Source organism: Aotus nancymaae, unplaced genomic scaffold, assembly GCF_030222135.1.
Source record: "Aotus nancymaae isolate 86718 unplaced genomic scaffold, 86718_ANA_hifiasm-v0.15.2.pri h1tg000011l, whole genome shotgun sequence".
In the NCBI taxonomy this organism is placed as follows: Eukaryota; Metazoa; Chordata; class Mammalia; order Primates; family Aotidae; genus Aotus; species Aotus nancymaae.
The window spans coordinates 32,272,701-32,288,493 of record NW_026988422.1 but is presented as its reverse complement, the minus strand read 5'-3'; the positions used below and the strand labels follow the sequence as shown (position 1 = coordinate 32,288,493).

The 15,793-nt window shown below is 38.4% G+C and overlaps 1 pseudogene; it reads right to left on the bottom strand.

Annotated features, from left to right (window-relative positions):
- Positions 1 to 14,322: 14,322 nt before the first annotated feature.
- LOC110569146 (myoneurin-like) lies at positions 14,323 to 14,964 on the bottom strand (annotated as a pseudogene).
- Between the last annotated feature and the right edge of the window lie 829 nt (positions 14,965 to 15,793).

The window sequence follows — 15,793 nt, the reverse complement described above, 5'->3', positions numbered from 1 at the left end:
GATTATAGTAATATTAGAGGCATGTTATGTGGTTCCCAAATTGTTGGGAATTTTCTAGGGGTCTTTCTGTTATTGGTTTCTAATTTAATAGCATATGGTCAGAAAATACATTTTGTATGACTTGATACTTTTGAATTTATTGAGACTTACTTTAAGGCCCAGAATAGGACCTATCTTGGTGAATGTTCTATGTACACTTGAAAGGAATACATACTCTGTTTTGGTGAGTGGAGTGTTCTATCTATAACTGCCAATTAGGTCAAGTTGGTTGGTATTGTTGTTCAGTTCTTTCTAGTCTGCAATTAATCTCATCCAGTGTATGTTTTCATATCAGACATTGTAGCTTTCATCTACAGAAGTTTGTTTTCGGTCTCTTTTTATATCTTGTCTTTACTCATTTTTTGTACATATAGAATATAATTATAACTGTTTTAATGTGCTTCTGTACTATAATATCTGTGTCATTTCTGGGTTACTTTCAGCTGCCCTTGCTACTCTGAGACTGATGAAGGAACAAAGACCCTAAGTACCTTATCCATACCTCCAATAAGCAGCAGTCCACCCAAGGAAAGGCGGCCAGTCCATCTCCCATGGGTTCCACCTACCCCTCACCACCCCACTTATCACCCAACAGGGAACTCTCAGCTTGGGTCCATGGCTCCCATTCAGGGCTGATTACACTGAGTGATTGCTGACCTGTATCTCTCTGGGGTAGGGCCCCCAGGAGACAAGTGAAAAACTTTCAGCCACAACCATTACTAAAGTTCATTCCTCTGATGCCTCCAAGTTAGGGAGGAAACATAAACCCTGAGAACATCCCAGAGCTGCAGGGAAGCCTGCAAGTGCCAAGCCACAGTCTACAGGCAGCGTTCAAGTGAGAAAGGAGGCCACAGTTTCAGAGAATTGAGAGGGAGCATAGCTGCAACTGTGAGGAAATATAGGGGAGCCACAGGACTGAGCAAGAGCCTACCAACTGACTACTACACCTAAGTGCCACCTACTGGATAACACCCCAAAGATTTAGCACCAGAAATATCTCACTAACATACCCCTCTGTAAAACCAAAGACAAGTCAGCTACAAATAATGACCCTACACAAAGCCTCAGCCCTGTGAAAACATCCAGAATAAAGGTCAATTTACAGTACTCAATCCACACCACAGTTAAAGGAACACTCACATGCAGAGACAAGAAATAACCAATGTAAGAACTCTGGCAACTCAAATGGCCAGAGTGTCTTATGTCCTCCGAATGATTGCACTAGTTTTCCAGCAAGGGGTTCTTAACCAGGCTGAGTTGGCTGAAATGACAGAAATAGAATCCAGAACGTGGATAGGAATGAAGATCATCAAGATTCAGGAGAACAGCAACGACCATTCCAAGGAAACTAAGAATCACAATAAAATGATACAAGAGCTGATGGACAAAATACTCAGTATAAAAAAGAACCTAACTATTCTGATAGAGCTGAAAAACACACTAAAAGAATTTCACAATGCAATCACAAGTATTAACAGCAGAATAGATGATGCTGAGGAAAGAATCTCAGAACTTGAAGACTGGCTTTCTGAAATAAGACAGTCAGACAAAAATCAAGAAAAATGCGAAAAGGAATGAACAAAACCTCTGAGAAATATGAGATTATACAAACAGGCCAAATGTATGAATCACTGGCATCCTTGAAAGGGGCAGGGAGAAAGCAAACAACTTGGAAAACATATTTCAGGATATTGTCCATGAAAACTTTTCCAACCCTGCTAGAGAAGCCAACAGTCAAATTCAGGAAATACAGAGAATCCTTGCAAGATTCTACACAAATATACTATCCCCAAGACATATAATTGTCAGATTTTCTAAGGTCAAAATGAAAGAATGTTAAAGGCAGCCAGAAAGAAAGGGCAGGTCATCTACAAAGGGAACCCCATCAGGCTAACAGTAGACCTCTACAAGCCAGAAGAGACTGGGGACCTATATACAATATCCTTAAAAAAAATCTTCAACCAAGAATTTCATATCCAAACTAAGCCTCCTCAGTGAAGGAGAAATAAGTTCCTTTTCAGGTAAGCTAATGCCAAGGGAGTTTATTACCACCAGACCTGCCTCATAAGAGATCTTGAAAGAAGCACTAAATATGAAAAGGAAAGATCACTACTAACCAATACAAAAACACATTTGTATACATAGACCAGTAACACTATAAAGCAACCACACAAACAAGCCGACATAATAACTAGCTAACAACACAATGACAGGGTCAAATCCACACATATCAATATTAACTTTGAATGTAAATGCACTAAATGCCCCTTTTAGGAAGGCACAGAGTGGTAAGCTGGACAAAAAAGCAAGACCCAATGGTAGGCTATCTTTAAGAGACCCATCTCACACACAGTGACACCCATAGGCTCAAAATAAAGGAATGAAGAAAAGTCTTCATTCCTTTGGAAATCAGCAAATGGAAAGCAGAAAAAAGCAGGGATTGCAATCCTAATTTCAGACAAAACAGACTTTAAACCAACAAAGATCAAAAGAGACAATGAAGGACATTACATCAGTGTATTAGTCCATTCTCGTGCTGTGATGAAGAAATACCTGAGACTGGGTAATTTATAAAGAAAAGAGGTTTAATTGACTCATAGTTCTGCATTGCTAGGGAGGCCTCAGGAAACTTACAATTGTGGCAGAAGGCACCGCTTTACAGAGTGGCAGGGGAGAGTGAGCCCCAGCAGGGAAAAAGACACTTATAAAACCATCAGATCTAATGAGAACTCACTCACAATCACAAGAACAGTATGCAGGGAAACCACCCTCAAGATTCAATTACCTCCCACCAGGTTCCTCCCATGACGTGGGGATTATGGAAATTGCAATTCAAGATGAGATTCGACTGGGGACACAGAACCAAACCATATCAATCAATCAAGGGTTCAATTCAACAAGAGGATCTAACTCTCCTAAATACACATGCGTCCAACGTAGAAGCACACGGATTCATAAAGCAAGTTCTTAGAGACCTACAAAGAGACTTAGCCTCTCACACAATAATATGCCGCTGACAGTATTAGACTGATTTTCAAGGCAGAAAGTTAACAAGATATTCAGTGCCTGAACTCAACATTGGACCAAATGGATCTGATTGACCACTGCAGAACTCTCCACTCAAAACAACAGAATATACCTTGTTCTCATCACCACATGGCACATACTCTAAAACTGATTACACAATTGGACATAAAACAATCCTCAGCAAATACAAAAGAACCAAAATCATACTAAACACACTCTAGACCACAGAGCAATAAAAATGAAAATCAAGACTTAAAAAATCACCTAAAACCATGCAATTACATGGAAATTAAAAGTCTTCAATGGCTTTGGGTAAGTAATAAAATCACAGCAGAAATCAAGTTCTTTGAAACTAATGAGAACAAAGATACAACATACCACAATCTCTCAGACACAGCTAAGGCAGTGTTAAGAGGAAAATTTATAGCACTAAACTCCCCAAGTAAAAGAAAGATCTCAAATTAACAATCTAACTTTATAACAAAAAGAATTGGAGAAGCAAGAGCAAATCAATCCCAAAGCTAGCAGAAGACAAGAAATAACCAAAATTAAAGCTGAACTGAAGGAGATTGAGACATCAAAAAAGCCATTCAAAAGTTCAACAAATGTAGGAGTTAGGTTTTTAAAAAATAATAATAACATAGATAGGCCACTAGCTGGACTAATAAAGAAGAAAAAAGAGACAATCCAGATAAATAAAATCAGAAACAGTAAAAGAAATACTATCACTGATTCCACAGAAATACAAATAACCATCAGAGACTACTGTGAACACCTCTTTGCACACAAACTAGAAAACCTAGAAGATATGGATAAATTCCTGGATACATATACCCTTGTAAGACTGAGCCAGGAAGAAATTGATTCCCTGAATAAACTAATAACAGTCTTCAAAATTGAGTCAGTCATAAATAGACTACCAAATAAAGAAGGCCCAGGACTCGATGCATTCACAGCCAAATTCTACCAGATATACAAAGAACTGGTATCACTTCCACTGAAACTATGCCAAAAAATTGAGGAGAGACTCTTCTCCAACTCATCTTTTTTTTTTTTTTGAGATGGAGTTTCGCTCCTGTTGCGTTCCCCAATTTCAAACTATTCTTAGAGGGCTATGGTAACCAAAACAGCATGGTACTAATACAAAAACAGAAACACAGACCAATGGAACAGAATAGAGAGCCCAAAAAATAAGGCCACACCTAGAACCATCTGATCGTCAACAAACCTGACAAAAACAAGCAATGGGGAAAGGATTCCCTACTTAAAAATGGTGCTGGGATAACTGACTAGTCATATGCTAAAGACTGAGACTGGACCCCTTCCTTACAGCATATACAAAAATTAACTCAAGATGGATTAAAGAGTTAAATGTAAAACCCAAAACTATAAAAACACTAGAAGACAACTAGGCAATACCATTCTGGGCATAGGAATGGGCAAAGATTTCATGACAAAGACACCAATAGCAATCACAGCAAAAACTGACAGAAGCTGGGCATGGTGGCTCATGCCTATAGTCCCAGTACTTTTGGAGGCCGAGATAGGAGGATCACTTGAGGCCAGGAGTTCAAGACCAATCTGGCCAACATAGTGAGACCTTATCTCTTTAAAAAAACAAAAATTGAAAAAACTGACAAACAGGATCTAATTAAAGGTAAGGGCAGGCAGGGCATGGTCGCTCATGCCCATAGTCCCAGCACTTTGGGTGACTGAGGTGGGCAGATCACTTGAGGTCAGAAATTCGAGACCAGCCTGGCCAACACATTGAAACCTTGTCTCTACTAAAAATACAAGAAAATTAGCCAGGCATGGTAGCAGGCACCTGTAGTCCCAGCTACTCGGGAGGCTGAGGCAGGAGAATCACTTGAACCTGGGAGGTGGAGGTTGCAGTGAGCTGTGATTGTGCCACTGCACTCCAGCCCCAGTGACAGGGTGTGACTCCTTCTCAAAAAAAAAAGAGTAAGAGCTTCTGCACAAAGAAACTATCAACAGAGTAGACAGACAACCTACAGAATTGGAGAAAATATTTGCAAACTATGCATCTGACAGAAGTCTAATATCCAGCATCTATAAGGAGCTTAAATTTACAAGAAAAAAACAACCTCATTAAAAAGTGAGAAAAGAACATGAACAGACACATTTCAAAAGAGCCATGTGGCCAAAAAGCATATGAAAAAATGATTAATATCACTGATCATTAGAGAAATGCAGATCAAAACCATAATGAGATACCATTTCACACTAGTTAGAATGGTTATTATTAAAAAGTCAAAAATAACAGATGCTTTTAAGGTTATGGAGAAAAGGGAATGGTTATACACTGTTGGTGAGAGTGTAAATTAGTTCAACTACTGTGGAAAGCAGTGTGGCTGTTCCTCACAGAGCTAAAAACAGAACAACCATTTAACCCAGCAATCCCATTACTGTGTATATACCCAAAAGAATATAAATCGTTCTACCATAAAGAAACATATATGCATATTTTCACTGAAGCCCTATTCACAATAGCAAAGACATGGAATCAACCTAAATGCCATCAGTGGTAGACTGGATAAAGAAAATGTGGTACATATATACCATGGAATACTATACAGCCATTAAAAAAAGAATGAGATCATATCCTTTGCTAGAACACAGATGGAGCTGGAGGCCATCATCCTTAGCAAACTAACACAGGAACAGAAAACCAAATACCACATGTTCTCACTTATAAGTAGGAGCTAAATGATGAGAACACATGGACACAAAGAGAATAACAACAGACACTGGAGCCTACTTAAGGGCTGAGGGTGGAAAGAAGTACTAGGCTTAGTACCTGGGTCACAAAATAATCTGTGCCAAAAAAAAAAAAAAAAAAAAAAATCCCATGACACAAGTTTACCAATGTAGCAAACCTGCATGTGTATCCCTGAACCTAAAATAAAAATTTTAAGAAAAGTAAAAATAGCTTTGAGGTATAATTCATATACCATACAATTCACACATTTGAAACATACAAAACAATGGTTTTTAGATTAACTCAACATGGAAAGAACAAAATTTTTTAAGAAATGGGTTTAAAATATATTTACACATATGTGCAACCATCACCACAGCTAGTTTTCGAACATTTTTATCATGTGAAAGAGAAACGCCATACTCTTTAGCTGTCACTTTCCTACCCCTCTGCTTCTATTCCCACCTCAGCCTTAAAGAAACACTAATCTACTCTCTGTCTCTATAGATTTCCCTATTCTGGATGTTCATTTGAATGAAATCCTAAAGTCTGTGGCTTTTTGTGGCTGGTTTCTTTCACTTTGCATAATGTTGTCAAGGTTCATCCATGTTGTAGCATGGATCAGTATTGCATTCTTTTTATGGCCAGATGGTATTTCATTGTATGGATATACCCTATCTTGTTTATCCATTCTTGAGTCGACGGACCTTTGGGATGTTTTATCCTTTTAGCTAATACGAGTAACTCTGCTATAAACATTTATGCCCAAGTTTCTATGTGCACGTTTTCGTTTCTCTTGGGTATATACCTAGGAGTGGAATTGCTGGGTCATATCCTAACTCTGTTTAATCATTTGAGATACTGCCAGACTGTTTTTCAAAGCAACTGCATACTTTTACATTCCCACTACCAGTGTAAGAGGGTTCTAATTTCTCCACATCCTCACCAACACTTGTTCTTTTCTGACTTTTTTATTCTAGCCCTCCTAGGTGGTATGAAGCAGTAGCTCACTTTTGTTCCTAATGACGAGTGATGTCAAGCATCTTTTCGTGTGGTTTTGTTTTGTTTTGTTTGCTATTTGTGTGTCTTATTTGAAGGAACGTCTATTCAGATCCTTTGCCCATTTTAAAATTGGGTTATGTATTTTTCTATTATTGAGTTATAAGAGTTTCTTATATATTCCAGCTACAAGTCACTCATCAGATATAGATTATTTACAAATACTTCTCCCATTAGATGAGTCATCTTTCACTTTCTTGATGGTGTCTTTTGAAGCACAAAGGTTTACATTATGATGAAGTCCAACTTACCTGTATTTTCATTTGTTGTTCATGCTCCTGGTGTCATATCTGAGAATCCTTTGCCAAATCCAAGGTCATGAATATTTACCTTCTAAATGTTTTCTTCTACAGTTTTATAGTTTTTATTCTTGCATGTGACTCTTTGGTCTATTTTGAGTTTATTTTTGGTGTAAAGTCAGGGTTCAGCTCTGGCTGGAAGTGAAGACGAGCATGTGTTCTTGGCTGCAGTAGTCTGGAATTGAATATTCCTCTCTAGAGCAGTCTTGTTTCAAATACCACACACTCTCACCTTTCTTGCCAAACTTGTGTGTATTTTCTCAAGTTCATTTCCTGCTTACCCTTAGGACCATTTCTAGAGGCTTCATGTGGTTAGTTTGTGTGTGTGTGTGTGTGTGTGTGTGTGTGTGTGTGTGTAATAATTTTCTTTTTCTTCTCTTTTTTTTTTTTGAGACGGAGTTTCGCTCTTGTTACCCAGGCTGGCGTGCAATGGCGCGATCTCGGCTCACCACAACCTCCGCCTCCTGGGTTCAGGCAATTCTCCTGCCTCAGCCTCCTGAGTAGCTGGGATTACAGGCACGCGCCACCATGCCCAGCTAACTTTTTTTGTATTTTTGGTAGAGACGAGGTTTCACCATGTTGACCAGGATAGTCTCAATCTCTTGACCTCGTGATCCACCCGCCTCGGCCTCCCAAAGTGCTGGGATTACAGGCGTGAGCCACCACGCCTGGCTTTTTTTTTTTTTTTTTTTTCTTTTTTAATAAACTCTCTATAACTCGATCAAGACAGTTGAAGGTGAGCAAAAAAAGAAAAAAAGAAATGAAGTCTCACTCTGTCTCCCAGGCTGGAGTACGGTGGCACAATCTTGGCTCACTGCAACCTCCACCTCTCAGGTTCAAGTGATTCTCCTGACTCAGTCTCCCAAGTAGCTGGGATTACAGGTGTGCCCCACCACACCCGGCTAATTTTTGGTATTTTTAGTAGAGATGGGGTTTCGCCATGTTAGCCAGGCTGGTCTGGAACTCCTGGCCTCAAGCGATCCACCCATCTTAGCCTCCCAAAGTGCTGGGATTACAGGTATGAGCCACCATGTCCAACCATTTAAATAATTTGCATCAGTTTCAATGAAGACAAGGTCAACAGAATGCCTCATGCTGTCATGCCATAAGTCTATCTCTTACTGATTTCTTATTAATGATTTTCACGTTAAGTTATATTTTGTCTTATGTTAATATTGCTACACCAGCTTTATTTTAATTAGGTTTTTGTTTGTTTGTTTGTTTGAGAGGAAGTCTTGCTCTGTCTCCCAGGCTGGAGTGCAGCGACGTGATCTTGGGTCACTACAACCCCAACCTCCTGGGTTCAAGCAATTCTCCTGTCTCAGCCTCTCCAAGAGCTGGGATTACAGGCATGTGCCAACATACCTGACTTGATTTTTGTATTTTTAGTAGAGAAGTGGTTTTGCCATGTTGGCCAAGCTGGTCTTGAACCCCTGACCTCAGGTAATCTGCCCTTCTTGGCTTCCCAAAGTGTTGGGATTACAGGTGTGTACCACCATGCCCAGCCTATTTTGGTTAGTCTTTTCCTGTTCCTTCACGTTCAATTTTCCTATGCCGTTATGTTTGCAGAATTTCCCAAGCAGACCTGAAACCTGCTGCCTCTAGGATGATGATACACCTAGAACATTTATTTCAGACTAACTCGCCTCACAGTAAACATTCAGAAATGTACTGAGGCTTTATCAAAAGAGCTGGTATGACTAGGCAGAAATAAAACAAAATCTATGAAAGAAAACTTTATTAAGGATGGAATAGAATTTTCACTTCAATCAGTTGTATCATAGGTAGCCGAATGCCTCTGTGAAGACTTGAAAACCAAGAATAATTGCCACATTGATAGAGCGCTGCTGTGTCTTCTTTATGCAGTTAATTTCTCATATCCTTTACTTACCATAAATAAATTGGTGTCTTAAAAGATTTCACCATCACTCTCAGCTTCATCTTTAGACAGTTTTCCTAAAAGTATCCTAAATTTAATATTTCCTACTTGCTTTTTTTAAAAAATTGACTACTAAAAAGTGTATGTATTTATGATGTATAACATGTTTTGATATATGTATGCATTGTGGCATGGCTAAATCAAGCTACTTAACATGTTCACTACTTCACATACTTAACACTTTTGTGGTTAGAATTCTTAAAATCTATTGTCTTAACAATGTATTGTTATTGGCTGTAGTCACCCCATGATATACAATAGATGTCTTGAATTTTTTCCTCCTGTCCAGATAAAACTTTGTATTCTTTGACCAACATCTCCCCACTCCCTCCACCTCACAGGTTTTGGTAACCACCATGCTATTCTCTGCTTCTAGGAGTTCAACTCTTATAGGTTATTGATAAAGGTTTATTGATTATATATATATATATTTTTTAATCAGCTTTTTTTTGAAACAGGGTCTCTCTGTGTCACCCAGAATGGAGTGCAGTGGCATGATCTCAGCTCACTACAACTTCCACAAGTGGGTTCAAGTGATCCTCCTACCTCAGCCTCCTGAGTAGCTGGGACCATAGGTATATGCCACAACACCCGGCTAATTTTTGCATTTTTTTTGTAGAGACGGGGTTTCACCGTGTTGGCCTGGAACTCCTGAGCTCAAGCAATCCGCACATCTCAGTCTCCCAAAGGGCTGGGATTATAGGTGTGAACCACCTTCTCTGGCCAAAAAAAAACCCCAACTCAATATTGTTGATATTTCTTATTTTTCTAGTCCCTATTTCATTTATTTTGCTCTAATCTTTATTTTTCCCTTCCTTCTACTAACTTTGGGCTTACTTTGTTCTTCTTTTTCTAGTTCCTTGAAGTGCAATGTTAGGTTATTTGGGATCTGTCTTCTTTTTTGATGTAGGCATTTATTGCTAAAATTTCCCTCTTAGGGTTGCTTTTGCTGCGTTCTATAAGGGCTGGTATGTTGTGCGTCCATTTGCATTTGTGTCAAGATTTTCAGAGACTGGATCTCAGAAAGGAAGGATATTTCTAAATTTCCCTTTTAATTTCTTCTTTGACCCATTGGTTGCTTAGGAGCATGTTGTTGAATTTCCATATAGTTGTGAATTTTCTAAAAATTCACAACTCGTTATTGATTTCTAGTTTCTTTAAAAAAATTATTTCCATAGATTTTTTTGGAGAACAAGTGATATTTGGTTACATGAGTAAGTTCTTTAATGGTGATTTGTGAGATTTTGGTGCACCCATCACCCGAGCAGTGTACACTGAACCCAACTGGTAGTCTTTTATCCCTCACCCCCTCCCACCCTTTCCCTCGAGTCCCCAAAGTCCGTTGTATCATTCTTATGCCTTTGCAGCCTCACAGCTTAGCTCCCACTTATGAGTGAGAACATATGATGTTTGGTTTTCAATTCGTAAGTTACTTCACTTAGAATGATAGTCTCCAGTTTTATCCAGGTTGCTGTGAATGCCATTAATTCATTCCTTTTTATGGCTGGGTAGTATTCCATCATGTACATATATACCACAATTTCTTTATCCACTCTTTGATTGACAGGCATTTGGGCTGGTTCCTTATTTTTGCAATTGTGAATTGTGCTGCTATAATGTGTGTCTTTTTTGTACAATGACTTATTTTCCTCTGGGTAGATACCTAGTAGTGAGATTGCTGGATCAAATAATAATTCTACTTTTAGTTTTTTAAGGAATCTCCACACTGTTTTCCATAGTGGTTGTACTAGTTTAAATTCCTACCAGCAGTGCAGAAGTGTTCCCTTTTCACTGCATTCACACCAACATCTATTATCTTTTTATTTTTTAGTTATGGCCATTATTGCAGGAATAAAATGGTATTGCATTGTGGTTTTGATTCGCATTTCCCTGATCTTTAGTGATATTGAGCATTTTTCATAGGTTCATTGACCATTTGTATATCTTCTTTTGAGAATTATCTATTCATATCCTTGGCCCAATTTTTGATGGAATTGTTTGTTTGTTTGTTTGTTTGTTTTTGCTAATTTGAGTTCCTTGTAGATTCTGGCTATTAGTCCTTTGTCAGATGTATAGATTGTGAAGATTTTCTCGCACTCTGTGGGTTGTCTGTTTACTCTGCTGACTGTCACTTTCATATCATTATGGTCAAAAAAGATAATTGATATAATTTCAGTCTTCTTAAATCTGTTAAAACTCCTTTTGTGGTGTAACATATGATCTATCCTAGAAAATGTTCCATATGTGGTTGAGAAGAATGTGTGTTCTGCTGCTGTTGGATGGAATCCCACTTGTCATTTGTTAGTGTTAGCTTTACTTGCCATCTGTCAAAAAAATTCATTTTTTGACCCATGAATTATTGCTCCTTTCTGTTTAAAAAAAAAGACTTTTATATAATGGTCTTTTTCTATAGCTTATCTCTCTCCTCTCATATTTTACTCTAAGAAGCGAGAAGAATCAGGAAATGTTTTTGATATTCATCCTGAAAACCTCCTTAGATCACCCACTTCACTAGGTACATTTTCTACCTTCCATTTTACTGCAGATTATAGTGGTGCTAAACTTTTTGCCACTATGTAACAAGAGTCTATGTTTCTCTAGCTTTTTTACTTCACTTTTATAGTTTAAGGGCTACAAGTGCAATTTTGTTACATGAATATATTACATAGCAGTGAAGTCTGGGCTTTTGGTGCGGCCATCACTTGAATTGTGTACATCACTTGAATTGTGTACATCATACTCATTAGTTAATTTCTCATCCCTCGCTCCCTGGTACCCTCCCCACCTCTCCAGTATTCAGTGTCTATTATTTCAGTATGTTCACGTGTCCACATTATTTAGCTCCCACTTATAAGTGAGAACATCTAGTATTTGACTTTCTGGTTCTGAGTTTTCACTTAAGATAATGGCCTCAAGTTCCATCCATGTTGCTGCAAAAACATGATTACAGCTGGGTGCAGTGGCTCATGCCTGTAATCCCAGCACTTTGGGAGGCTGAGGTGGGCAGATCATGAGGTCAGGAGATCAAGACCATCCTGACCAACATGGTGAAAACCTGTCTCTACTAAAAATACAAAAATTAGCTGGGCATGACAGCGTGTGCCTGTAATCCCAGCTACTTGGGAGACTGAGGCAGGAGAATTGCTTGACCCAGGGTGTCGGAGGTTGCAGTGACCCAAGATTGCACCACTGCACTCCAGCCTAGCGACAGAGTAAGACTCCGTCTCAAAAAAATAAATAAAAAAAAATAAAACCATGATTACATTCTTTTTTATGGCTGATTAGTATTCCATGATATGCATATATATACCCACACACATTATATATATGTACATATAGCATATACATATAGATGTGTGTATATATTCCATGGTGTGTGTGTGTTTGTGTATATATACACATATATAACATAGTATATGTTATATATAAATATATATGTGTGTATATTTATACACATATATACACATGGATAGATATATATATACACACATGGGTAGATACACATATATACACACATATATACACATGAATAGATACATATTTATATATAACATACATATTTTATATATGTGTGTATATGTGTATATACGTGTGTGTGTGTATTCCATGGTGTGTACATTATGTATATATAATGTTCTTATGTTCTTTATCCAATCATCTATTGATCAACACTTAGGTTGATTCCATGACTTTGCTAGTACTGTGATAAACATGTAAGGGCAGGTTTCTTTTTATATAATTATTTGTTTTCCTTTGGATAGATATCCAGTAGTGTGATTGCTGGATCAAATGGTAGTAGTTCTATCTGTAGTTCTTTGATAATTCTCCATACTGTTTTCCATAGAGGTTGTACTAATTTAAATTACCACTAACAGTGTATAGAAGTTCCATTTTCTCTGCATACTTGTCACATCTGTTGTCTTTTGACTTTTTAATAAGCACCATTCTGACTGGTGTGAGATGGTTTCTCACTGTGATTTTAATTTTTATTTCTCTGGTGATTAGTGATCTCAAGCATTTTTTTCTGTATCTTCATTGGCTGCTTGTATGTCTTTTGCAAAATGTCTGCTCATGTCCTTTGCCCACTTTTTAATGCGGTTATTTTGTTGTTGTTGTTGTTGTTTTGAGTTCCTTGTACATTCTGGATATTAGTCCTTCCTCAGATGCATAGTTTGCAAATATTTTCTCTCATCTGCAGGTTGTCTGTTCACCCTGCTGATTATTCATTTTGCTCTGTAGAAGCATTTTTGTTTAATCAGGTCCCATTTGTCTATTTTTTGTTTTTGTAGCATTTGCTTTTGAGGTCTTAGTTATGAATTATTTGTCTAGGTGAATATCCAGAAGAATTTTTCCTAGGTTTTCTTCTGGGGTTTTTATAGTTTCAGGTCTTACATTTAAGTATTTAATCCATCTTAAGTTAATTTTTTGTATGTGGAGAGAGTGGTACAGTTTCATTCTTCTGCATATGGCAATTTGATTTTCCCAATGTGGCTGGGTGCGGTGGCTCACCCCTGTAATGCCAGCACTTTTAGAAGCCAAAGTGGGCAGATGGCTTGAGTTCAGAAGTTCAAGACCAGCCTGGCCAATGTGGCAAAACTCCATCTCTATTGAAAATACAAAAGTTAGCCAGGTGTGGTGGCAAACACTTGTATACAATCCCAGCTACTTGGGAGACTGATACATAAGAATCTTTTGAAGCCAGGAGATAGAAGTTGCAGCCTGGGCAATAGAGTGAGACTCTGTCTAAAAAAAAAAGGGGCCAGGCACAATGGCTCACTCCTGTAATCCCAGCACTTTGGGAGGCCGAGGCGGGTAGATCATGAGGTCAAGAGATGGAGACCATCCTGGACAACATGGTGAAACCCTGTCTCTACTAAAAATACTAAATTAGCTGGTCATGGTGGTATGAGCCTGTAGTTCTAGCTACTCAGGAGGATGAGGCAGGAGAATCACTTGAACCTGGGAGGCAGAGGTTGCAGTGACCGAGATCACACCAACTGCACTCCAGCCTGGCAACAAAGCAAGATTCCATCTCAAAAAAAAAAAAAAAAAAAAAAAAAAATTCCCAGCACCATTTATTGAAGACCGTCATTTTCTCAGTGTATGTTTTTGTCAACTTTGTCAAAGATCAATTGGCTGTGGGTATATGGCTTTATTACTGGGTTCTCTATTCCGTTCCATTGATCTACGTGTCTATTTTGATACCATGTTGTTTTGGTTACTATAATCTCGTACACTGGCTATATTGGACATGAGTGTTCTTTCAGAGCACAATTTGGCTGTGATTTTCCACATTTTTGTTTCACTGTAACAGCTTGCACATCTTGTGCTAGGAAAGAATTTTCCACAGCTTATGTCAGCTCAAGTTCTGAATTATTTCTTTGTGCAATTTGTTCTACTGTGGGTGTGGACAATTTATTTGCATCTAAGAATGATTCAACAGATGCATTCTCTAAAATGTCACTGAGATAGTACAGTTTTTTTCTACTTTGTCTTCTGGGAGCTGAAAGACCTTTTTCTTTTTAGTTTGAGGTAACTTCTTTGCCAAAGCTCTTGTTCAAGATTTGCCTGAACTAAATTTGTAGATACTTTTGATTTCTCCCAATTATTACAATCTTAAGATAGAGTAAGAAGACAAGTCTGTTGGTTCAATTCAATGTTTCCTGTAATGATAAATATCTCTGTCAAGATTTAACATTTCTATGTTATGTAAACTCCAACTATTTCTGAAATTCATCAGCTTTCACCTGATTCTGATCAAGAAAGACATTATTCTCAGAAGTGCTTCTGTAGATCACACCAAAATACTCACTAAAAGAGGCAAGCACATTCCTGTGAGCTTTAAACTGGTCTCCAGTTTTCGATAACACCTTCCTCATGTTTCTTTAAGTCCACACTTGCAGCCTTCTCAAAGGCTATCAGAATTTACTAACAGTCTCCTCAATAAATTTTAGGCTTTCAGTGACACTTTCCTCAAAGTTCTTGCAGTTTCCTCCCACTGTGAATGCCACTCCAACTTTTTAGATTTTTACTATGGCAGCATCTCACATCCATGTACCAAAATCTGTATTAGTTATTTATTACTGTGTAACAAATTGTCCTAGAAGTTAGCAGCTTTTTTTAAAAAAAAAAACAATAAATATTGGCCAGGTGTGGTGGCTCATGCCTGTAATCACAGGACTTTGGGAGGTAGAGGAGGGTGGATTACCCTGAGGTCAGGAGTTCGAGACCAGCCTGGCCAACATAGCAAAACCCCATCTGTGCTAAAAATACAAAAATTAGCTGGGTGTGTTGGCACACACCTGTAATCCCATCTACTCAGGAGGCTGAGGCAGGGGAATTGCTTGAACCCAGGAGGCAGAGGTTACAGTGAGCTGAGATTGCGGCACTGCACTCTAGCCTGGGCAACAGAGTGAGACTCCTAAAAAAAAAAAAAACAAAAACAAAACTGGGTGGGCGTGGTGGCTCACGCCTGTAATCTCAGCACTTTGGGAGGCCAAGGCAGGCGGATCACCTGAGGTCAGGAGTTCAAGACCAGCCTGGCCAACATGGTGAAACCCTGTCTTAAAAAATAAAAAATAAACAGGAAAAAAAATAAACATTTACTATTTCACATAATTTTCTATGGATCAGAAATTTGGGAGCATATAGTTAGGAAACTGTGGCTTGGCTGTCTCATGGGGTTGCAGTTACATTGTCAATGAGGGCTGC